This window comes from Vipera berus (assembly GCF_964194415.1).
Source record: "Vipera berus genome assembly, chromosome: 2".
NCBI lineage: Eukaryota > Metazoa > Chordata > Lepidosauria > Squamata > Viperidae > Vipera > Vipera berus.
The window spans coordinates 259,568,915-259,592,862 of NC_138203.1; the positions used below are offsets into that span (position 1 = coordinate 259,568,915).

Sequence of the window (23,948 nt, forward strand, 5' to 3'; positions counted from 1 at the left end):
GGGCAGGAGTGGGACAGATCTGAGGGTCTCTGGCAGAAGGAGGGTCTCTGGGCCAGGGCCAAGGCAGTGGGGGCCGTTCCCTCACTGTTTCCAGGATGGCTTCGCGGGCCACATGAAACCACTTCGCGGGCCAGATCCGGCCCCCGGGCCTTGTGTTTGACATGTCTGTTCTAAGGAAGCATACTGGTACCACACAATATATCCAGAATTGTTGAGAGACTTTCAAATGGATTTGCAACTGAACTGTAATTATTGCAAAGAATGGCAAATAAAAATGAAATAAAAAAGGAAACAGTTCCAAAATGGGGCAGAGGGGGGAAGACTTCAATTTTTTTGCTTAAAATGCAAACTCTTTCTCCACTTTTAGTCAAAAATTCTTCCAACAAGTTGAGAAGAACTTTTTTCCCCTTAGGTTTTCAGTTTGAGACCTCTGAGAAAAATAGGAAAGATTTTTAATCAGTCCTGGTATTTTTGTATCTCATAACATATACTTTAAACTATATATTGCCATCCTATATAACTGTTATATGCATTGTAGTTAATTTTGAACCAAAAACTGCATCATAAAATTTAGAAAAACATACTTATAGATTTGTTTAGGTAAGGACTGAACAAAACTGTAAAGTTGCTCTGCTGCTCAAGTTTCTACTAATTATATCCCCAATATATATTTTATTTTAATTCATAATTTTTCCAAGGATATTTCATAAATCTGTCACTTTCAAATCTTTTTTTCTCCTCTCTTCCATTTTCCTAGCTGTAGTGTAGTACCTCATTTTTCAGGATTGTCTGTCTATCTACCTTTCTCTGTCTATCTATCTGTTTTCCATCTCAGTTGTGGTACTTTTAGAGACATAAAAACTATATACGTATTGTAAACTATTTCCCAAATTAAGAAAAGGAACTTGGGAGGCCAATAATTTATTTTGTTTTTTGCTTATTACCCTAAACCAGGGGTAGGCAACCTTGGCTCTTTTATGACTCATGGACTTTGTTAAGGAATTGTTGTGCTGAGGTCTCCTTGTGCTACCAAGGAGTTGCACAGACAAGGAAGAGTACTGAGAGCAGTAAGAGTCACACAGTAACCACAAGAGACACTGAGTTGTGAAAACAGAAAGTATTTTACTTTTGAGGTGGTGTAAAAACAAAAATGCATGGTCAAAAATACACAGTCCAGGTCATACACAATAGTAACAGTCCAAGGAGTATTCCAAATACAAAGTCTTCTTACCAGTCCAGAGGTCAAAAACACAGTTGTTCAGGTTTATCACAGTAGTAAACCAACAGTACAGCAAAACAGTAATAGTAGAGAGAGCAGTGAATTCACAGAGAGAGAAGCTATGTTCCTAGCTCCCTCTTATGGCCATGAGAACACCCATTGGCCAATTAACATCTTAAAGTCACAACATCATAGTTATATATTTTCAATCCAACTATGTAGGCTATCACCATATGCCTGACAGACTTCAACTCCCAGAATTCCTGAGCCAGCCATGCTGAGGGGAAAGGGAGAAGTTTCCAAGCAGAGACATGCTGGCTCAGGAATTCTGGGAGTTGAAGTCCACGTGTCATAAAAGAGCCAAATTGCCTGCCTCTGGCCTAAACCTCACAGATATTCAGAGAATATCAAGAAAAAGTCTGCCAAGGTTTTCCATTTTCCTTAGCACACTCAATTGAAGAGTGGCAACTCAACCTTCTTTGCTCTCCTTTCTTTTGTCTCTCATGGGGATGAATACACTGGGGGCTGAGGACCATTGCTGTAGTGAACACTTGTACTTTGGGGTGGGGATATGAATAATCATCCATATGCACATATCCATTTTGATACTCTTTCAAACTTCTGTGGCTAGAGAACTTCTCCATGTGAAAGAAAATAAGAAGAGGAAGATCATCCTTCTGGAGATAAGATTGGCCTCCATTTTGATACTCTTTTGAAAGATCCCAAAGAAATGTTGTCAGTGAGCCTGGAGACCCGAGAGTGATGCAGAGCCCAACAAGTGGTTTGTCTGATTGTCCTCAGCAAGGGTTTGGAGGTTCAGAGGGTTTTGCTTTTGCGATTTTATTTCTATAAGCTGCCCAGTGTCACTGTGAATGAGTTAGGAGGCCATATACATTTTCTTAATAAAATAATCAATAAAGAGGATGAGACTAGCAGATTGGTTGAGCAGGGCTAGAAACACTAAGCAGGTTTACCAGTGAATCGGGCCATAATAGCTGTCTAGAGTCTTTTGACTGTGGAAGGGTATGATGTTGGTTAGTTAATAAATAAATATTACAGAGGAAGCGTGCTTTTTGTTATAACTGCTTTTGCTTTAAATGCTTTCAAAACTATTTTCCCAGCAGTATCACGTTCAGCACAATAGTCTCTGCATACTTATGAACACTTACCTAGAGTAAGAATGCATAAAGTGATGTTAGCTGGCTCCAGATTTCTATCAATAGCTCTTGCTGTGCAATTGAGCAATTTGTGTGTGAGTGAATTGTGTGCATATATGTAGGGCTTTTTTTGTCATAGAACACACGGAACGGCGTTCCGCCACCTTTTTTTGAACGGAAGAACTGGTTCCTTCTAAGCTGCCAGTGTGAGTACAGGTATGTTTGTAGAGCAACTTTGTGGACCCCCTAGAAAAGGCCTCTGGAGCCCAGATTGGGCCACAGGGGGGCTGCAAAATTGCTCCACAGGCATAGATATGAGCTCTGGAGACCTTTTTCAGGCCTCCGGAGCCCGGATCGGGCAGCTTGGGGCCCCCCACAAAATCACTCCGTGGCCATGGATCCAGGTTCCAGAGGCTTTGAAAAGGCCTCTGGAGCCCGGATTGGGTGACTGGGGGGGCATAAAATCACTGTGGCCATAGATCTGTGCTTCAGAGGTCTTTCCCAGACCTCCAGAGCCCAGATTGGGCTGCAGGGCCCCCCCATAAAATTGCTCTGCGGCCATAGATCCAGGTGGCAGAGTTCTTTTCCAGGCCTCCGGAGCATGGATCGGGCCGCAGGGGGCTATGGACACATCCCCTGGCCTCAGATCGGAGTGGCAGCAGGAACCGCGGCAGAGAGGAAACAGACTTTTTACAGGTCTGCACCTCGGAAGCTCCCTAAAGTGGTTTCTTCTCTCCTCCCCCGGCTCCATAAAGGGCTTTCGACTAGAGCCAGAGCTATGCATGAGTTCCGGCACCTTTAAAAAAAAAAAAGCTCTGTGTATATGTATGTGATGGAGGAAGAATTAATAGTGCAAGGGGGTGTCTTATGTTGCTGATTTAAGAGAAAATATTAATTTGAACTTTTTACCCAAGAAAGTCTTTTTTTTAAATTATTTTTTCTTCTTTGGCCAACATGCCATGCACACAAATACAGGCACACAAAAATCCTCATGCAGTATGTGAGATTAAAAAATCTGCAAGATTGTTTTTAGTGAAAACTGGGAATTTTCATTGAGAAGGGACACAGTGTACGTAAAGCTTTGATTGACGTTTATAACCTTTTATTCTATATAGTGTTCCTGCTTGTCTCAAATTCATGGATCTCTTAATTTCAGATAAATACTTCTGTAGAATCATGGCCTTAATTTCCTGAAATTTTAAACATTTTCCCTATCTTGAAATAAATGGAGCTTAAACAACTTGTGTGTGTGTGTGTGTGTGTGTGTGTGTGTGTATCTTTCAATCTTATAGAGATTGAAATGAATTATCCATGTGGGGTGATTAGTAGCAGACCATTTATTTTGCATTTATTTTGGTTTGACAACTTTGATTTCAGTTTTTATTCCTTTGTTGAGTTTACAGGTACTCCTCCACTTACTACTACTTATTTAGTGACCATGACACCACTGGATGACATCGCCAGGGCTCACTGCCTTGGAAGAGTGAGGAAAATTCTCAGGGATGACTCACACCCTGGACGGTATCTCTTTACTCTCCTACCATCGGGTAGGAGATATAGGAGTATAGCCAGCCATACCAACAGGCTGAAGAACAGCTTTTATCCATGGACTGTTAGGCTTTTGAATGGGAAATAATTTTATAAACTTTATGCATAATTGACTTGCGAGGCCGGTGCATTGTGCAATTAGCTCACATGGTGTAATAAGATGGAGGGTTTATGTCACTGTAAGTTGGGGATGGGGGCACGAAGGGAGGCTCAGCCAATCTCAATGTATACATGGTTGTACTTTGACAATAAAGGTTCATTCATTCAAGGTTACAACGGCAGTGAAAAAAGTTACTTATAGTTTTCACTTACGACTGTTGTAGCTTCCCCATGATCGTGTGATCCAAACTTGGGGGAAGCCAGGTTTGCTTAGTAACTGCATGATTCATAAACTGTGGCAAAAAGGTCATAAAATGGGTCACAACTCACTTAACAATTGTTTTTCTTGGCAATGGAAATTTTGGGCTCAATTATAGTAATAAGTCAAGGACTACCTGTATATCCCCCAACTTTCCTTCCAGAGTTCAAGGCAATTGAAATGACAATCTCCTTTCATTTTACCACCCTAACAGCCATCGCAGGCCATAGATTGGCCTGAAAAAGAGTGTCCAGTTCAAAGTTATTCTGTCATAGCCAACACTCTTTAACCTCTCTGTCACATTGTAAGGAACAATTATCAGATTGCACGTACCACTGCTTGAAAACCTTTTATTTATTGATATCCATTCCTCTAAATGTTATTTGTTGTTTTCCCAAGGGGAAACTAACTACCAGGAGACTTTTAAATATTCTGAGGCTCCCTAAAGCCTGTGCCAGGATATAAATTGAATAAATAAAGTTCAGGGCTGCAGAGCCAGAAAAAGTTATAACAATTAGGTCGAAGTTTTAAGCGCTCTTCTCTGGGAATATAGCTTGATGGAACACAGTGGGGACTTACTTTACAATGAATATGCATAGTGCTATGCTATGGGTATATCTTTAATTTGACACTTAAGCCAACAATAACAACAAAAAGGAAATAAAACAGCACAAACAATCACAGTCTTACCAATCGAGTTTAATAGCTTTTCAAATAGCATCCTGAAATGTAATGCTACTAATGAGCATTGATGAGTTCATCCAGACCTCATATATATATATAAATACACACACACACACACACACACACTTTACAACAAGAACCTCAGGCATCAACAGCAAAAAAAATGATTGCAAATGGGCTCCACCATGTCTGCCTGGTCCTCCTAATGAATGGCATTATCTGTGCTTAAGTCTGGTTTATGAAAGGAAAGTGATGGCAAGTGATGTTAGGAGACTGGGAATGGCAGTCAAGATGATCAAAGAGCCCCCTGTGAACAGAGAGTAAATAGATGTCTACTTAATCAACTGTCTCACTTGACTAAGGCATTCTGAGGACTTTCCTTAACTGAAATGACCCCAGTGAGGTTTGTGCTAGCTGAATCAAATGCTATATTAAAATTGAACAGGGATAGACATACTTTTGGTGACCAACAACAGGCACATAACACTTTTCAGGGGATTATGGGCTATAGCAGGGGTCTTCAGACTTGATCCTTTTATGACTTGTGGACTTCAGCTCCCAGACTTCCTCAGCCAGGCATACTGGCTGAGCAATTCTGGAAGTCCACAAGTCATAAAAGGGCCAAGTCTGAAGACCCCTGTGCTATAGTGACAGAGTAATAAAGCCATGCAGCCATGTTCATTGCCCACATGTAACTAATCTGGGCCAGGAATCTCTTGAGTTCCTCACTGCATTTTATTTATACTTCAGCTACAGCTCCTTAAACACATTCAGACAGATTGAGCGCTAACCATATCAGTTTGTTAGGTAAGCTATCCCCCGTTAATATTTCCCACAATATATAGGGAATCCTCAACTTACAAGCACTTGCTTAATGACCGTTCAGTTACTGTAAAAAGTGACTATGACACGTGATCATGTCATGTGATCAAACTTTGCTTGCCTGGCGATCGGCAGGTTTATGATGGCTGCAGAATCCTGGGGTTCTGGGATTGTCGTCTACAATGTTCCTAGGGAGCTTGCAACAAGCAAAATCAATGGGGAAAGTAAGATGCACTTAACAACCACATTTCAATTAGCTGTAGTGATCGCTTAACAACCATGGCAAAAAAGGGTCATAAAACGGGGCCCTTAACCACTGCCTTGGAAATTTGGGGCTCCATTGTGATAGTATGTCAAGGACTACCTAAACCAGCTACATACCAAGTAAATATACTATTATAATAATTAAACTTCCAAGAACCCCTAATTTTTTTTTAGGCCTGGTTGCTAACATGATGAGCATTTCAGCTATCTGAAGGCTCAAAGAACCCCATTGTTAATCCTTTTGTAAGACTCAGACTTCACATTTCATGTGCTATTTTAAAATGGTGGGAAATCACACTGCTTTTTTTTTTGGTTTGTGGTTGGAAGGGGCTTTGTGAGCTGCAAAAAAAAAAGAAAGAAAAAGAAAGCAAAAGGCTACATGCAGCCACAGGCCTCAGGTTGCCTCCAATATCAGTCTGTAGCTATGGGGGTTTGTATTCAATTGTCCACTTTCCCCAGCCATGACCCAATTATAATGTTTTCAATTAACTTTGTTAGAGCCATTGTGAGAAGACAGGGAAAATGGAGTGCTACTTTGACATGGTGGTAAGATGGGATAGAGATAGAACCATTCATAGCTAAACAAATCTCTCCTTTGAAATGGTGAAGTACCTGAAAAGATGCTTACAAATTCTATAGCCATTTTAACCAATTTGAAGAACCGCATTCTCTTATGAACACAGGCGGGTGATTTCTTCTTCTGTAGATGATCAGAAGAACCAACTGCTGGTTGGGGGCTGACAAAAAGTAGCAATTGTAAAAAAGTCAAATTTTTTTCAATTGAGATATTCCAAAGTCACATTTTCTCAACTTGGTGTCCTCTAAATGGGTGGATTTGTTACTTTTGAAAAATTTCCACTCTTCTCATGGTTCTTCCTACCAAGGAGGGTCCACCTGCTCTCCTAGATTGCAGGAACATCCATAGAGGTGGTGAAACAAGGTCAAAAGGCTGATTCTGACCACACTATTGAAGCCCCACCGCTCCTTTTAATGTGTGGCAATGTTTCAATCAGATGATCCAAGTCTTCTTGACTTTTTTTGAGTTCCCTCTGTTGACACCCAGTTTGGGCAAGAGCACCTCAGAATAGGTATTTCTCAGAGTAAAAAAAAAGTAAATTAGTTCTTTTCAGAGTCATTTGACCATTTTCTTTACTATAATCTCCTTCCAGCATCTATTTCAAATTGCAAATGTAACCTGCACAAAATTTGTGGAAGGATTTATGTGCTACTTTAATCATTACAATAAACCGGTTCTCATTTGGCCTATTACATGATAGCATATTCCAGGTGCAATATACTCATAATAACACAGTTGTCAGGGTTCTAGTTAAGGATCTCAAAGAAGTAAATACACCAGAGTCATTTAGATTTCTAATGTATAACTTTATTAGGTACCACATACCGGCCCTGAAGAGTTGAAAACCAGCTCTGGCAATATGGTGGGAAAAAGATAATTTAAAGAGTAAAACTTTCCCTCCCCTCTCTGACAGTTTAGAGGATCATATTGTCCAATTATTCTTCAGACAGTTGTTATGTTGTTTGCCACAACATTTCTTCGGTGACCTTGGTTCACCTGTGCAGTCCAAACCTTTCCCTGCCCCCTTGCAGCTGTAGGCAAGCTAGAAGCAGCATGGCAGTCCTAACACAAGCAATCTTCATTGCTTGACAATAGTATGATTCTGACATGTGAAAATAGGGTGCTGGATGTTCAGGCTTACTTTGAAAGCCTGTTGTGAGTCAATTCTGTGAGCGTTCTCTGCAGAAGTTCAAGGACTGTGTGGAAGAAGTTGGTTAATTTTACAGACTCAGCAACTTCTCACTTAAGTTTTCATCCCCGACTCAATGGAATGGCCGAGAGAAAATGGATTCATGGTCTGACTATCCATCTGCCCTGCAACAGAAAATACACATCAGATTACAGCTCATTATTTCATATTGTTTCAGATAAGGGAGGACAAACCCTCTGCACAATTGTTTAGCTTCTGTCATCGCTATTGTGCGATGGTGATTAGATTCACTGCATCTTGACAAAAGTCGCTTGAGGTTCTTCACATCACAGCCTGGCCCCTCAGTACAAAGCCCTAGTTAGCTGGTCTTATGTAGCTTTTGTCTAATTACAATATTTTCTGATTTCTAAGGAAGTTAAATGAGCTCAATTGTCTGGCAAGGACAAGAGCTATAAGGCAGTTACACAGTTTTCGACAAAAAGATTTACTTTCCTTTGTTTTAGCTCTTTAATGGCAGACCTTTCCTCTCTGCATTTGGTACTTTGGTTGTGATGGCGTTCATCTCTCACTGTGGTTTCCTAAATTTGATTCATGGCAACAGTTTGAACAAATTAGAAGTAAATTGTTCTGTTTCAGCCGTCTCTCGTTTCCCTTTTACCTCAAGAGAATTAAAGAAAGAGAATGTCTGCTTTCACATACTGTACCAAGCCAGTGGGGTAACTAAATAGGTGAATCATAACACTGAAAGAGCTCAGAGACCAGAACAGGCCTTGTTCTGCGTTCTGTGCCATACTGGATGCATTTGAGAAACTCACAAGCCTACATGAATGTCACTTGTACTGTCATTTCCACAAAACAGGATTTAAGCATGCTGCCAATGATTCAGGAGCTGGCTATCAAATTAGTAGTTTCCAATAGCTTGTCCCTCTATTAATTTGTCCAGTCCTCTTTTAAAACCACACCAATTGGTTGCCATTACAGCTATAGGCATTGTACGACATTTGCAATCACTTTCCTATGGCCAAACATAATAATTCCTAGCCAGGATAGTCATCACTACATCACTAGAGTACCAGATTGGAAAATAAGTTAGAAAAGCAAGGAAGAATCTCTCTTCATTCTCTCTCTCTCCCTCCCTGTGTGTGTGTGTGTGTTTAGGAGGGAGAGGGAGAGGGGCAGGGAGGGAGGGAGGGAGAGGGAGAGGGAGAGGGAGAGAGAGAGAGAATTGTATCTTCCTTTAGTTTAAGGGAGAATATTTTATAAGAAAACAAATATCTCTTGTTCCACACAAATTAGGATTTTGTTTCTTTGTACTTCTATATATATCTATATCTATATCTATCATCTATCTATCTATCTATCATCTATCTATCTATCTATCTATCTATCTATCTATCTATCTATCTATCTATCTATCTATCTTTCTATCTATCTATCTATCTATCTATCATCTATCTATCTATCTATCTATCTATCTATCTATCTATCTATCTATCTACATATATATATTATTTCCACATATGTCTAGCCTACTTCTCTATATATTTTTTCATCATGACATTTTTAAAAATATATGCAATTATGTATTTCTATGCTTTATTTCTCTACACCAGACATGTCAAACACAAGGCCCGGGGGCCAGATCCGGCCCATGAAGTGGTTTCATGCGGCCCACGAAGCCATCCTGGAAACAGTGAGGGAACGGCCCCCGCTGCCTTGGCCCTGGCCCAGAGACCCTCCTTCTGTCAGAGACCCTCAGATCTGTCCCACTCCTGCCCAGGCCCCCATAGGCACCCTTGATGCGAACGATGTAGAGCTGGCCACGCCCACCCAGTAGGCCATACGCACTTTAGCGACGCCCACACAGTAGGCCACTCCCACCCAGGCCATACCCACCCGGCCCCCTGAGGGCAACCACAATGCTGATGTGGCCCTCAATGAAATTGAGTTTGACACCCCTGCTCTACACTTTATTCTGGCATCTTCCGTGTTTTACTCGAGCATTGCTTCTCTCTATATATTTCTAGGCTTCCTTTATATAAATTTTCCAGGTTTTATGGGTATTTTTTTTAGTTTGACAGTTTTTTAATTATCACCACCTCTGTTAATGATGAGGTGCTTAGCCACCCTTTGATAGCCTGACCCTCTGGGAAGCTATCAAGGGCTGTTTTTGATGGCTATTTACTAGCTCCTGAATCATAGGCAGCATGGGATGCCTCCCCTCCCGGCTGTAATTCCGTTTTCTCAGGCTGAGCTACCCTTCAGCCTGTTTGTTGTCCTTGTTATGCAGAGGCTTTTTAGGGTTCTTTCTGTGACTTTCTGGAACGCGGTGGCTCAGTGGGTTAGGACGCTGAGCTTGTCGATCAGAAGATTGGCAGTTTGGTGGGTTGAATCCCGAGTGCCGCGTAACAGAGTGAGCGCCTGTTACTCGTCCCAGCTTCTGCCAACCTAGCAGTTTGAAAGCACGTAAAAATGCAAGTAGAAAAATAGGGACCACTACGGTGGGAAGGTAACAGCGCTCCGTGCGCCTTTGGCGTCTAGTCATGCCGGCCACATGACCACAGAGACGTCCTCGGACAAGCGCTGGCTCTTCGGCTTGAAACGGAGATGAGCACCGGCCCCTAGAGTTGGAAACGACTAGCACGTGTGTCCGGGGGAACCTTTACCTTTACCTGTGACTTCATCTTGAGACTCTTATTCAGGGAAAGGACATTCCAGTGCTTGCTGTCACTTTTGTCCTGCTGCCATTCATCCTTTTCTCTATAGCTGCTCCTTCTGACTGGTTCCAGAGTCTTCCTGGACTTCAAGCTCCATCCAGAAATGCTAATCTCAGCTGCCTCTTTGCCACTGCTTCTACCATTTGCCCTTTTTTAAAAAAAATGGTGGAGTCTTCAGTTTCCAGTTGGACTAAAGCAGGGGTGTGCACCCTTGGCACCTTTAAGACCTGTGGACTTCAACTCCCAGATTGGCTGGCTGGGGAATTCTGGGAGTTGAAGTCCACAGGTCTTAAAGGTGCCAAGGGTGGATTTCCTTGGACTGAAAACTTGAAGAGGAAAAAGAAGGATTTCTGGGAAACCCTGCAAGGCTTTTTCTTCCACATCTGATACCAAATGTCCAAACGGATTTCAAGCATTTCGTGTACCAACAGTTATTTTTCCAAAAAAGTGAATCTTAAGACCACTTTTATAAATAACAGGATGGCAAAATAGATTTCTGGACAAAAATATAGATTTACAAATAGATACGTAAATTAATTGTACTCATACTTTGGCTAAACTGTACCTTAAACTTGACTTTTTCATTGTTTATGGAGATTCTCAGTCATCCAGGTCATAGCTATCCCAAAGATGCTTTTTCACGAGGCAACTGGACTTTCTTGTTTTTCTATGAAGACCTTTCGCTTCTCATCCAAGAAGCTTCTTCAGCTCTGACTGGATGGTGGGGAATGGTCACCATCCACTCGGAGCTGAAGAACCTTCTTGGATGAGAAGCAAAACGTCTTCAAAGAAAAACAAAAAAGTCCAGTTGCCTCGTGAAAAAGCATCTTTGGGATGACTTTTTAATAACAACAACAACAACAACAATAATAGTAATAATAATAATAATCTCAGGGGATTGGGAGTGGGAGGCACGGTTCTTCAGTGGTTCTCCTCCTATCTCCTGGGACGTTCGCAGTCGGTGTTGGCAGGGGGGCAGAGGTCGACCTCGAGGCCTCTTGATTGTGGAGTCCCTCAGGGGTCAGTCCTCTCGCCTCTCCTGTTCAACATCTACATGAAACCGCTGGGTGAGATCGTTCGTGGTTTTGGAGTTGGGTATCACCAGCATTTCATTTCGACCCCAAACCACCCCAGTGATGCCCTCGACGTGATGTCCCGCTGCCTGGAGGCGGTTCGGGTCTGGATGGGGAGGAACAGGCTTCGACTCAACCCTGACAAGACTGAGTGGCTGTGCGTACCGGCATCTCGGGATATTCAGGATATTCCATCTCTTTCTACGGGGGGTGAGTTATTACCCCCCCGTAGATAGGGCTCGCAACTTGGGAGTCCTCCTAGATTCACAGCTTTCTTTAGAAGACCATATAGTAGCTGTGACTAGGGGGGCCTTCGCCCAGGTCCGCCAGTTGCGGCCCTATTTAGACCGGGATGCCTTACGTACGGTCACTCACGCGCTCGTGACCTCTCGTTTGGACTACTGCAACGCTCTCTACATGGGGCTGCCCTTGAAGACCACTCGGAGGCTCCAACTGGTACAGAATGCAGCCGCGAGAGTTGTGTTGGGAGTTTCCCGATACTCCCATGTTACACCTCTGCTCCGCGAGCTGCATTGGCTCCCAGTTGTCTTCCGGGTGAGATTCAAGGTGTTGGTAATGACCTACAAAGCCCTACATGGCATGGGTCCGGAATACCTTAGGGAGCACCTGCGGCCGGCGTCAACTTCCCTCCGCCCAGTACGCTCCCACAGAGAGGGCCTCCTCAGGGTGCCACCAGTCAAAGAATGCCGACTGGTGGCCCCCAGGGGGAGGGCGTTCTCTGTGGGCGCGCCGGATTTATGGAACCATCTTCCGGTTGAGCTCTGGATGGCGCCCGACCTCCGCTCCTTCCGGCGCGATCTAAAGACTTAACTCTTCGAACAAGCTGGCCTGGCTTGATGGGATGGGGTTGGGTTTCATTAATGTGTTTTAACCTACTTTTTAATGTGTTTTAATTTATTGTAAGAGTTGTGGGCATTTTGTTTAATCTTTTTTAATTTTTGTATTATGTTTTTTAACATGTATTGCCCTGTTCACCGCCGTGAGTCCTTCGGGAGAAGGGCAGTATACAAATAATAATAATAATAATAATAATAATAATAATAATAATAATAATAATAATAATAATAATAATAATAATAATAATAATAATGTTGGAAGGTACCTTGGGAGGTAATCTAGTCCAACCCCCTGCTCAGGCAGGAAACCCTATACCATTTCAGACAAATGGCTGTCCAGTCTCTTCTTCAAAACTTCCAGTGTTGGAGCATTCACCACTTCTGGAGGCAGGTTGTTCCACTGGTTAATTGTTCTGTCAGAAAATTTCTCCTTAGTTCTAGGTTGCTTCTCTCTTTGATTAGTTTTCATCCGTTGCTTCTTGTCCTGCCTTCAGGTTCTTTGGAGAATATCTTGACTCCCTCCTCTTTGTGGCAGCCCCTGAGATATTGGAACACTGCTTCATTGCTTAATACTTGTTATGAAGTTGTGTGCATGTGAGCGTGCGCCTTCAAGTCAGTTTTTGACTTTTGGCAAGTAGTACTTGCAGTTTTCTTGGCAAGTTTTTCAGAAGTGGTTTGCTCCGGACTTCGACATACGGCTGAGAGAGTGGGAGTAGCGCAAGGCCGCTCTGCTGATTTTGGGCCCAAGGTGGGACTGGAATTCACGGTCTTTCAGTTTCTAGACAGATGCTTTAACCACTACATCAAATTGTCTGTCTGCTAGGAAATTACTCATATTTAATGTTTGGACCATTGTTTCTGCCCTCACTTAACAATGGTCTCACTTAGCAACAGAAATGTTGGGCTCAATTATGATTGTAAGCTGAGGACTATCTGTAAATTGTCAAGAGACTTTTGTCCCCATGCAATGAGAATCTCCTATCCTAGTGTCCAGAATGAACCAATGGATATTAGAGTTGAACAACCAGTAACTACCAAAATTATGAATATCTTTTAACATTCTTAAGGGCCTTCTTCGCTTTTCTTATCAGTTGTTCTCTTTTTGTATTCCAAAAACACTACCTTCAGCCATGAGAGAGCTTCATTTCACACCCTACAGAAGTGCTACCAGGAGAGCCATTAACATTACTGCACTAAATGAATTAATGGAGTGATGACGAAGGCCTAAGGCAAAAGACTTGCAGAAAGCTGCATCCATGGCAGCTTTCATATTCTCTGGTTTTACTTCAGTTTTTACTTTGGATCTTGAGACAGTAATAACAGACAGCTGAAGGGTTGATATATTGTTTGATTTGGGGAGGGGGGGAATTCACAACAACAGATAGACATGTGCAAATTGATACAAATTTCTTTCTGTTTCATAATCTACATCAGTAGAGAAACATTCCAGTCTATGGTTATGTTTTTAAAAAAAACTGTGAAAAATCTGCATCTGTTTTCATTCACAACTTTCCCTAACATATGGAGCTTTTGAACACAACTTCCCCTTTAGTACATAACTGTTAATGTAAATTCCTCAAGCAATTTCCATAATGCCATTCTTGATTGGGCAAATGTTCTCACTATAGACTTTTTATATCTGAATTTCCCTAATGTAATCTTTTATTGTTTTAATATGACTGTGTCTTTTGGTACCAAAGTTTCAAAGCATTCATTATCTTTTAAATAGACAGTTTTTTTTTAAAAAAAAAAAGACATGGCTTTTTAATGTGCATTTTTAATAAGGAATATATTCTAATGGAACTTAATGCTGCTGTCTGTTGGGGTGAAGATCTTGGCTGATCTTACAACCAATTTTACCTGAAAATCTACATTTATTTTACATTCATCTTACTAGGTAACTAGTTAAAATCGAATGAAAATAGGTTTTATTAAACACAGAAATCATAAAACTAGTGAAAATTTTTACAGCTATGAGTAATACAATCATCATTTGTGATAAGACTTAAATATAGGAGTCCTATAAGGGCCCATAATAAGAACCAGCACTGCTCAGACTTGTGAAAACTGTTTTGTAAAAATTGCACAAAACATTTCAGGCTCAAGGCTGGGAAGAAATACTGAAGCATTAGTTAAGGTTTCTTTTTCTTAAGGAATTGTTAGGATTTAAACACCGAGTCTTACATTTGAGAGAGAGAGAGAGGGAGGGAGAGAGAGAGGGAGGGAGGGAGAGAGAGAGACAGAGAGAGAGAGAGAGATGCATACATGTCAACATCTGGCTATTATGAACAAGTCTCCAGATTCAGATCAGTTACATGAAAGACCTAAAGATGCTTAGAATCTTTTTTCCTTCCCACAACAAAGGATATTTTGAAGTTTTTGTTATTAGCAACTTCCTGAACACGGATATGCTTTTCTTAAAGAAGATTTATGAGCTATATTCAACTGAACTCTGAGGGCTGACATAAGGTCCTAAAAGCATATGAGTTTCAAACGCTATCCAGATTTCAATTAGCAATAATCGCATCTCAGATAAACCTCATTGGCTTTAACATTGGCATCTGCAGTTTAAAGATTTCAGCCACTGGGTTTTATTAAGAGATCAACATATATTCTTGCAGAGAACATTGTGCTTAGTGGACTGTGTTGTAACTCAGTTAGGTTTTTTTGTTTCCCAAATAGACTTGCTGTGGTCATAAATGTTCTTTGGTTGTCCTCTTAGGCGTATTTGAAAGATAAAAACACAGCTATCTCTCTAAAAACAAGGGACCTTTTGTGCAAAACCAACTTTCAGAAATATACTGGATTTGCCTTGTCTTAAAACCAACGTTATATTCTAAGAACTTCTCAAAAAGCCAAGCCAACTTAACAGAGGGGTATTTTACATTTGACCTGACCTACGACTGAAATAGGAGTGAAAGGTTAAAAAAAATGAAGTTTGTTTTCTCACTGTCAAACAAATGCACGTGGGAATGGATGTTACACAGCCCCCAGTGCTTTATGCATAAACACAGATTAGATTAGCTAAACTTTGTCATTTTTTTCCCCTGTGGGCACAACGGCACACAGTAAAAATGAAATGTTGTTGCTTGTTCTCAAAAGTGTACACATACATAACACACATTTAAACACGCTAAGCCCGTATGCATAGAAATCATTATAGCGACACCCCTTATAGCGTCTGATCCTTTGGAGAGAGAGAGAAAAAAAGCCTATGACTCGAAGCCGAAGTCAAACAAAACCCAAGCATTGCATTGAGGGCCCAGGTAAGCCGAGAACAAACCCTGTTAATTCAGAAACGAAACCTTCTGAATGTTGTTGTGGGGTGACTCCCATAGAAAGCGCGGAGCTGCTGCGTTCGGCGGAGCACCGGCCTTTTTGGCAGCGCTGCAGAACGACTTTGTCTCTTTGATCCGTCCCGCAGCTGCAGCGAGAACACTTAGACAAACTTTTTCTTGGTTACGTCAGAAGCTCTTCTTTTTTTTTTTTTGCTAGTTATAACACGGGCTTCCGGTTACCCTCTAGTCAAGCTAGGCAAAGCTGTTAACCGCGCCTCCCGGCTTTCCTGGACTTGGCCATCAGCCCAGGAGCTAAAAGCACACAGTGAAAGGTAGGCTCGATCAAATGCACTCAGACGTTTCTCCCGGCATGACCGGGCTGTTGCTTTCTCCCCGGTTTATTCGGCCCGTTTAGCAAATGGTTTCCCGTCCAGTTGCTTCAGAAACGGGGGCCGTGTCGGGAAAGCAACGCAAGCAGCAGCGTGCTCGGGGACAGAGCGAGGCACTTTTGGAACGCCCCGGAAACTCTTGTGAGGGTTTTTCAAAGGACCAAAAGGCGGCGGGAGAAGCCAGAACGCGAGGTGGGCGGAGCCGAAACCTAAACGGGTGGGGCGATCTGTGTCTTTGTTGTTGTTGTTGTTGTTAGTTGCGAAGTCGTGTCCGACCCATCGCGACCCCATGGACAACGTTCCTCCAGGCTTTCCTGCCCTCTACCATCTTCTGGAGTCCATTTAAGCTCACGCCTACTGCTTCAGTGACTCCATCCAGCCACCTCATTCTCTGTCGTCCCCTTCTTCTCTTGCCCTCAATCTTTCCCAGCATTAGGCTCTTCTCCAGTGAGTCCTTCCTTCTCATTAGGTGGCCAAAGTATTTTTGAGTTTTAGCTTCAGGATCTGGCCTTCTAAAGAGCAGTCAGGGTTGATCTCCTCTAGGACTGACCGGTTTGATCGCCTTGCAGTCCAAAGGACTGCAGGAGTCTCCTCCAGCACCATAGTTCAAAGGCTTCAATTCTTTGGCGCTCAGCCTTTCTTATGGTCCAGCTTTCACTGCCATACATTGCAACTGGGAAGACCATCGCCTTGACTATACGCACTTTTGTTGGCAGGGTGATGCCTCTGTTTTTAGTGTGCTGTCTAGATTTGCCATGGCTTTCCTCCCGAGGAGCAAGCGTCTTTTAATTTCTTGGCTACAGTCCCCATCTGCAGTGATCTTGGAGCCCAGGAAAATAAAATCTGTCACTACTGTGTCTTTGCTCCCTTCCTAAAAAGCAAGTTATTCTATTTTAAGGGTTCTCCTGCGGAGGTAAGGCACAGATGCAATTCTTTTTCTTTCCCCTATACCAGGCAGGGGCATCTGCAGTGTCAAAAAAAAAAAGGCAAGAAAGTCCGGAATGGTATAGAATCTCCTGCCACGGGGAGGGGGTTGTTCTAGATCAGGGGTAGGCAACCTTGGCTCTTTTATAACTCGTGGACTTCAACTCCCAGAAGTCCAGAAGGCTCAGGAATTCTGGGAGTTGAAGTCCACGAGTCATAAAAGAGCCAAGGTTGCCTACCTACCCCTGTTCTAGATAGAACCCTATTGTTCTATCCCCAACCCTGCAAGCAAGGAGCCACTCTTTTTCACCCGCATTGTGTGTCTGATGGGGCTTTGATTGCAGAGAAGATGCTGCTGTTTTGATTTTCTGAAATGCCCTGGCCCACCCCTCCCTTCCTCCCTCGGATCTTTCTGGGGATCTATTTCTCAACACGTAAGATTGTTTTATGCCTTGGGTCTACTGATTCCTAGAGAGAAGGACCAGTGCGACTGGCCTTCTTTAAGAAAGCCCTTTTCCTGATGTCTACCTGACTGTCCATGTTGAAGTGCACTTTCATTTTGCTGATTAAATTTGAAAAGACTTTTTTAAAAAATAGAAGTTACATGAAAAAAAATCTGGACTTTAAGCAAAGAAAAGCACCACATGCCATTCAAACCTTTTTTTTTTAATCACACAATCAACCTACTACTGGACAAGAATAGTATTTCAGGTAGAAGAAATTCTTCTGGGCTAACAGTCATGCCAAATCGTCTCTCCACGAGATAGGATGGTGGTTTCTAACCAAACCTTTTAGTTCCTAAGATAGGGGTTCAGAGCAGTTTCAGCGTACACATTTTGCATGTCCTGACATATTTTTCTCCCTCCTGTTCTCGTCTGACTGAATGATTGATGTAAATATTTTCTGACATATTGTTACATTTGTCTTGTGGTGAGAGCCCTTTAAAAGGAATGGGGCAATACAGTTTTTCAGGTGTTTTTCCTTTGGAGAGACCAGACAGCATCCGATCTTGGCAAGTAACTTTTGAATTAAAAGATGTGAATGTGTCACTCTGTTGCTTTGCTCATTTCTGTTCTTTGTTTTGCATACTGATTCCGAAAGCATCTGCTGAAATTTCTTTGTTGTTTGGAGGGGCAAGCCCTGTATATATGTTTGTAATTTTGGCATATGAAGAAAACCCAAAAATCAAATTCAGCAAAATGCAAATTAAAAGCCACAAATGGTACTTAGCATAAAATTAAAGAGGTTTAGGGTCTTGGCTGTTTTTTTTTTCCTTTGTGTATTTTTTTAGAAGTGGTGACACACTCCTTTGTCACAGAATAGAATAGTAGTGAGTTGGAAGGGGCCTTGGAAGTCTTCTAGTCCAGCCATCTGCTCAAGCAGGAGAACCTATACCAGGGGTAGGCAACCTCGGCTCTTTTATGACTCATGGACTTCAACTCCCAGAATTCCTGAGCCAGCATAGCCACAGAAGTTTGAAAGAGTATCAAAATGGATACGTGCATATGGATGATTTATCTATATCCCCACCCCAAAGTACAAGTGTTCACTACAGCGATGGTCCTCAGCCCCCAGTGTATTCATCCCCATGACAGACAAAAGAGAGGAGAGCAAAGAAGGTTGAGTTGCCACTCTTCAATTGAGTGTGCTAAGGCAAATGGAATACCTTGGCAGATTTTTTCTTGATATTCTCTGAATATCTGTGAGGTTTAGGCCAGAGGCAGGCAATTTGGCTCTTTTATGACACGTGGACTTCAACTCCCAGAATTCCTGAGCTAGGATGGCTCTGCGTGAAAACCTCTCCCTTTCCCCTCAGCATGGCTGGCTCAGGAATTCTGGGAGTTGAAGTCCATGAGTCATAAAAGAGCCGAGGTTGCTTACTCCTGACCTATACCTATACATAGAGATATGTTCTTGAAAGCCTTTACATAGAAAAATCTAGAAAGAGGCCTTTGCAAAGCTACCCCTGATGAAATTGAACTTTATAGAGTCTCATGTTAAGCTGACCCCATTCAAAAAGATATGGGACAGATAATGTAGCTGTGTTGTTCTTAAATGATTCCATCGAAATAAGTGCATCCTGCCTTGGTAAATGGCAGGACTAGAGAGCCAGCCATTACGGAAAACATAGTGTAGGGCAGTGCTTCACAAACTTTATAATTGCTGTGAATTGGAGACGAGGTTCAAGTTATTCTGAAAATTAAATTTATTCATGTATGCAATTGATATCTCACATTTCCATTTTTTTAAACAAACCCAGGGCAAGCATACAATTCAATTAAGATTAGAATGAAATTTTATGTATAAAGGTAAAGGTTCCCCCGCACATGCGTGCTAGTCATTTCCGACTCTAGGGGCCGGTGCTCATCTCCGTTTCAAGCCGAAGAGCCAGCGCTTGTCTGAGGACGTCTTCCGTGGTCATGTGGCTGGCATGACTAGACGCCAAAGGCACACGGAACGCTGTTACCTTCCCACCGTAGTGGTCCCTATTTTTCTACTTGCATTTTTACGTGCTTTCGAACTGCTAGGTTGGCAGAAGCTGGGATGAGTAACAGGCGCTCACTCTGTTACGCGGCACTCGGGATTCGACCCGCCAAACTGCCGACCTTCCGATCGACAAGCTCAGCGTCCTAACCCACTGAGCCACCGCGTCCCTATACGTGGGTTAAAATTCTCCCACAAGATAAAGAACTTGTGACCACAGGTTACATTTTCCTCATGAGAGCCCAGTGGACTTCTGCAACAACCTGGGATCACGCCACAAATATATCATGAGAAAATGACCAAATCCTGATTTGTAGTTTTTTAAAATTGTGTTTACAAGTATCTCAGGGCGGTAAAAGTATCCAACATACAAACAAGCGAACTTGCTCCAGAGAATTGTTGCTATGGGGAAAAATAGGAGGGAGTACAGGTAATCCTCTTCTTACGACCACAACTGAGCCCAAAATTTGCATTCTAAGCAAGGTAGTTATTAAGTGAATTTTACAATCTTCTTTGCCACAGTTGATAAATGAATAAATGTATCACTGCAGTTGTTGAGTTAGTAACACGGCTGTTAAATGAATGACTTTGCTTGTCAAAAAAGAATTTAAAAAAAGCTCCAAAAGGGGAATCACATGACCCCAGGACAATGCAACCATCATAAATACATGCCGAGTGTCCGAATTTTGATCTCATGAGCATGGAGATCCTGCAGCGGTTGTAGGTGGGAAAAGTCACTTTTTTCAGCGCCATTGTAACTTTGAATGATCATTAAGCAAATGGCTGTAAGTCGAGGACTACCTGTACAATGCATGCTACTTGGGGACAGACTGTAATTTAACCAATCACATTTTTGTTTTAATAATAATAATAAAAAAGCAGGATTTGCCGCATTCCTTCCCTCCCGGAGAAGCTCAGGAATGTATCTCCTATGTTTTCCAATATTGCTAAACACCCTCCCACCATTTTCCTCTTTTGTCTTCTCTGCTGCATCCTGCATTAATGAATCCCTCGGTGGAAAAGTGAAGTAGACTATGGCTGCAGGGAAGGAATGGACGGAGAGACAGACTGATTAGTGGCTAGCCTTTAGGAGGCAAATTTTCAACACAATTAAGTGTAGCATGCAGACTAGACTAATGAAGCTATGTCTCACCGATCACTCTGGTGCCAGTTCTCTTTCCCTGAATCATAATGGGGCTGGACAAGGAACCTGAAGAAGCCTGCAACTTGTAGGCCGTATTAGGGGGCGAGGATGTTCTTCTGCATTAAATCACAATCCCTGGTGCTTTAAATGATAGTCGCTGTGCCATAATCTAAAACAAATTGCTTTTCACAAGGAGCCAGGTAAGCTTTCGCATCGCAATGCCAGAGAGACCGGTGGATTTTTATCTTACTGGAAATTCAAGCCACCTCGACAGCCTTGCCTTTGAACTCATCTCTTTGTCGGGAAGAGAATTAGCCTCTTCTCTGGGGCTTTTGGCCCTGTGTTTACACTTAGTGTTTAAATTTAAGGAAACAAATGTTCTCTGAGGGGTTGGATGCCTCTCCCTGTATGTACGAGCGTGATGGTTTTCTCTTTGATCTTTCTGACGCTTAAAAAAAAATTCTACTGCAGAATTTTCTGTCTGCCCTTAGCAAAAAGAAAAGGAAAGAAAAATAACAGGGGAGGGGAATTTTTAATCTGTATACTCAAGCATATGCATCAGGAAAAAAGTAACTGAATACTTCAGCTTAATTTGAAATATCACAAGGGAAACGAATAAAAAATCCCAAACAACCAATCAACACTTCAGCAAGTCAAAACTGCACTCTCCCACTTCATCCCCCTCCCCTGGGCCTTACCACTGGAGGGATGTAAGAGGCTAACTGTATATCGAAAATTTCTGCCTCTGTGAATACAGCTCCAAATAAATATACATGAAATATCGTTGGCATGTTAGACCGAAGGCAGTCAGGAATCCATGGCAGGTCTTATCAGGGGAAAAATAAGCAAAGCTAAAATGTAACTCCCATTTGCTGGGAACAAGAACCCAGATAAAAGGAATAGGAGAAAGTATGGGGGAAAAAAAAGTCTCTGAATGAGATTGGCGATTAAGAAATATGGAAATATAAACTAATAAAAAAGAGGAAGATTTGGAATGATGTTGCCTGAGTTCACAGTTTCCTCCACTTTAGATTTAAAATGCCAGATACTGGGTCTTTAAACCAATCCTTAGATATCTTTCCCTCCAATCCTAGTCTCTCCAATCCAAGTTGCTTATTTTCTTTGTCAACAAGGCTGCAGCTTGTTGGCAAGTGAAACTAATGCCACAGTTTAAGACAATTTTTACTATCACTTTTTCTGTGTACATACTGGCACACATTAAAAATGAACATCTAAGGCCCACTCTAAAGAAAATATGTGTGTATGTACTGTATGTGTGTATATAGGTGTATATGTGCATATGTGTATGTATACACACATACACTTACATATACACACATATACGTGTGCTGTATATATACATTTAGGGAATAGGTGATCCTGATATAATGCAATTTTCTTTACAGTTTTATAAAAAGGGAAATCAGCCCTATGTAAAAGGCCCTTTTGATTTTGTTCTGATGAATTTAACACCCTACAGTTTCCATGGTGTAAAAAACAGTTCATTTGGCTGTGGTTAATGCCAAGAATGGTTTATGGCTTAACACACTATGCAAAATCAGCCAATTCTGGTTTATTCAATAAACTGATTAAGCAAACCATGGTTTAGCAGGGTATGCAAGTATAATCTATGCTTATGTATGTTTCAGAGATTAAAAAAACCAGGGAAAAATATTGTTCAAACATCCAATCACGGACTAGTATCAGGACTTAACTAAGTCAATACACAATCAGAATTTCAATGGGTTTGCTCGTCTTTATTCTCTCAGCTGCTAGTTAACTTTTTCTGGTCTTCTTCAGTGATCAGTTTCCTTATATTTCCAGCTGCTCTAATATTTCACAGGGAAAAAAAAGAATTGTTCAGTATATTGGAAATCAATATTAACATCAGAACAAGTAGGGTAAAATAATTCCATGCCAAATGCTTGAGTTAGCTTGTCATTCATCTTTTGTTCTTTCTTTGAAGGTGGAGCCAGACATTTCCTTGAGATCATTAAAGCAGACCCAGGTCAATTCTTCTGCTACCCATTAAGTTACCTATATTATATCCCCATTCACTCAGGAAAAGGCAGCTGCTTGAAGTTTGAGCATTTATAAGTCCCTCTCCAGTATCAATTTAGACTAGCTTGAAACCAAAAATATATAGCCTCAATCATCAAATAAAATCAATGTGCAATTACGTAAAATTAACTAAAGGCAGTGTCACAGCAGGTAATATACTCAAAACTAAAAAGTACCAAATGCAGTATAGACAAGAAAAAAATGGATTAAGATTCTAATTTTTTTCTTTAATGGAGTAAACATAGTTTGTAATACATGGCCGTGAATGCCATAGGTATACGCATTCTCAGGAACGTGAATATCCTACAGAAGAGGAAAGAAAGCAAAAAAAAAAAAAAGATATGAAAATAGGCCTTCCTCCTGCTTTAATCATCGTTTGGCCCAAAAGTCTCCAAACAACATCTGGCTGGTAAAATAGCAGAGTGTCACATATTAATATGAAGGAGATTGTCCTTATCTGTTTAACAGGTCAAGATTATAGTCAGGAGAGATTTTGCCCAGTTTTGTTTTTGATGTGACAGATGGAATTGGATTTGGAGCAGAAATGCTGGCAACAGTAGCTCACCCTCTCTGGAGGGCTCGGGACAGGGGGCATTCCTCTGTCCTAGTCCTATTAGACCTCTCGGCGGCTTTCGATACCATCGACCATGGTATCTTGCTGCGGCGTCTCAGGGGATTGGGAGTGGGAGGCACAGTTTTACAGTGGTTCTCCTCCTATCTCTTGGGACGTTCGCAGTCGGTGTTGGCAGGGGGGCAGAGGTCGACCGCGAGGTCTCTCATTTGTGGAGTTCCTCAGGGGTCGGTCCTCTCGCCTCTCCTGTTCAACATCTACATGAAGCCGCTGGGTGAGATCATTCGTGGCTTTGGAGTTGGGTATCATCAGTACGCTGATGATACCCAACTTTTCTTTTCGACCCCAAACCACCCCAGTGATGCCCTCAACGTGATGTCCCGTTGCCTGGAGGCGGTTCGGGTCTGGATGGGGAGGAACAGACTCCAGCTCAACCCCGACAAGACTGAGTGGCTTTGCATATCTTCATCCCGGGTTTATTCGGACATTCCACCTCTAGCTATGGGGGGTGAATTATTACCCCCCGTAGATAGGGCTCGCAACTTGGGGGTCCTCCTAGATTCACGGCTCACCTTGGAAGATCATATAGGAGCCGTGACTAGGGGGGCCTTCGCACAGGTTCGCCTGGTGCGTCAGTTGCGGCCCTATCTTAGCCGGGATGATCTATGCAC

The 23,948-nt window shown here is 42.1% G+C and overlaps 1 protein-coding gene across 1 annotated transcript in view; it reads left to right on the forward strand.

Moving 5' to 3' along the window:
• The first annotated feature begins 15,941 nt into the window (after positions 1-15,941).
• FHIT (fragile histidine triad diadenosine triphosphatase) overlaps positions 15,942-23,948 on the forward strand; it is a 1,015,625-nt gene continuing 1,007,618 nt past the window's right edge. The window contains exon 1 of the mRNA XM_081320223.1: positions 15,942-16,036. The gene's annotated coding sequence lies outside the window, so the exon portion shown is untranslated. The remainder of the gene's footprint in view (positions 16,037-23,948) is intronic.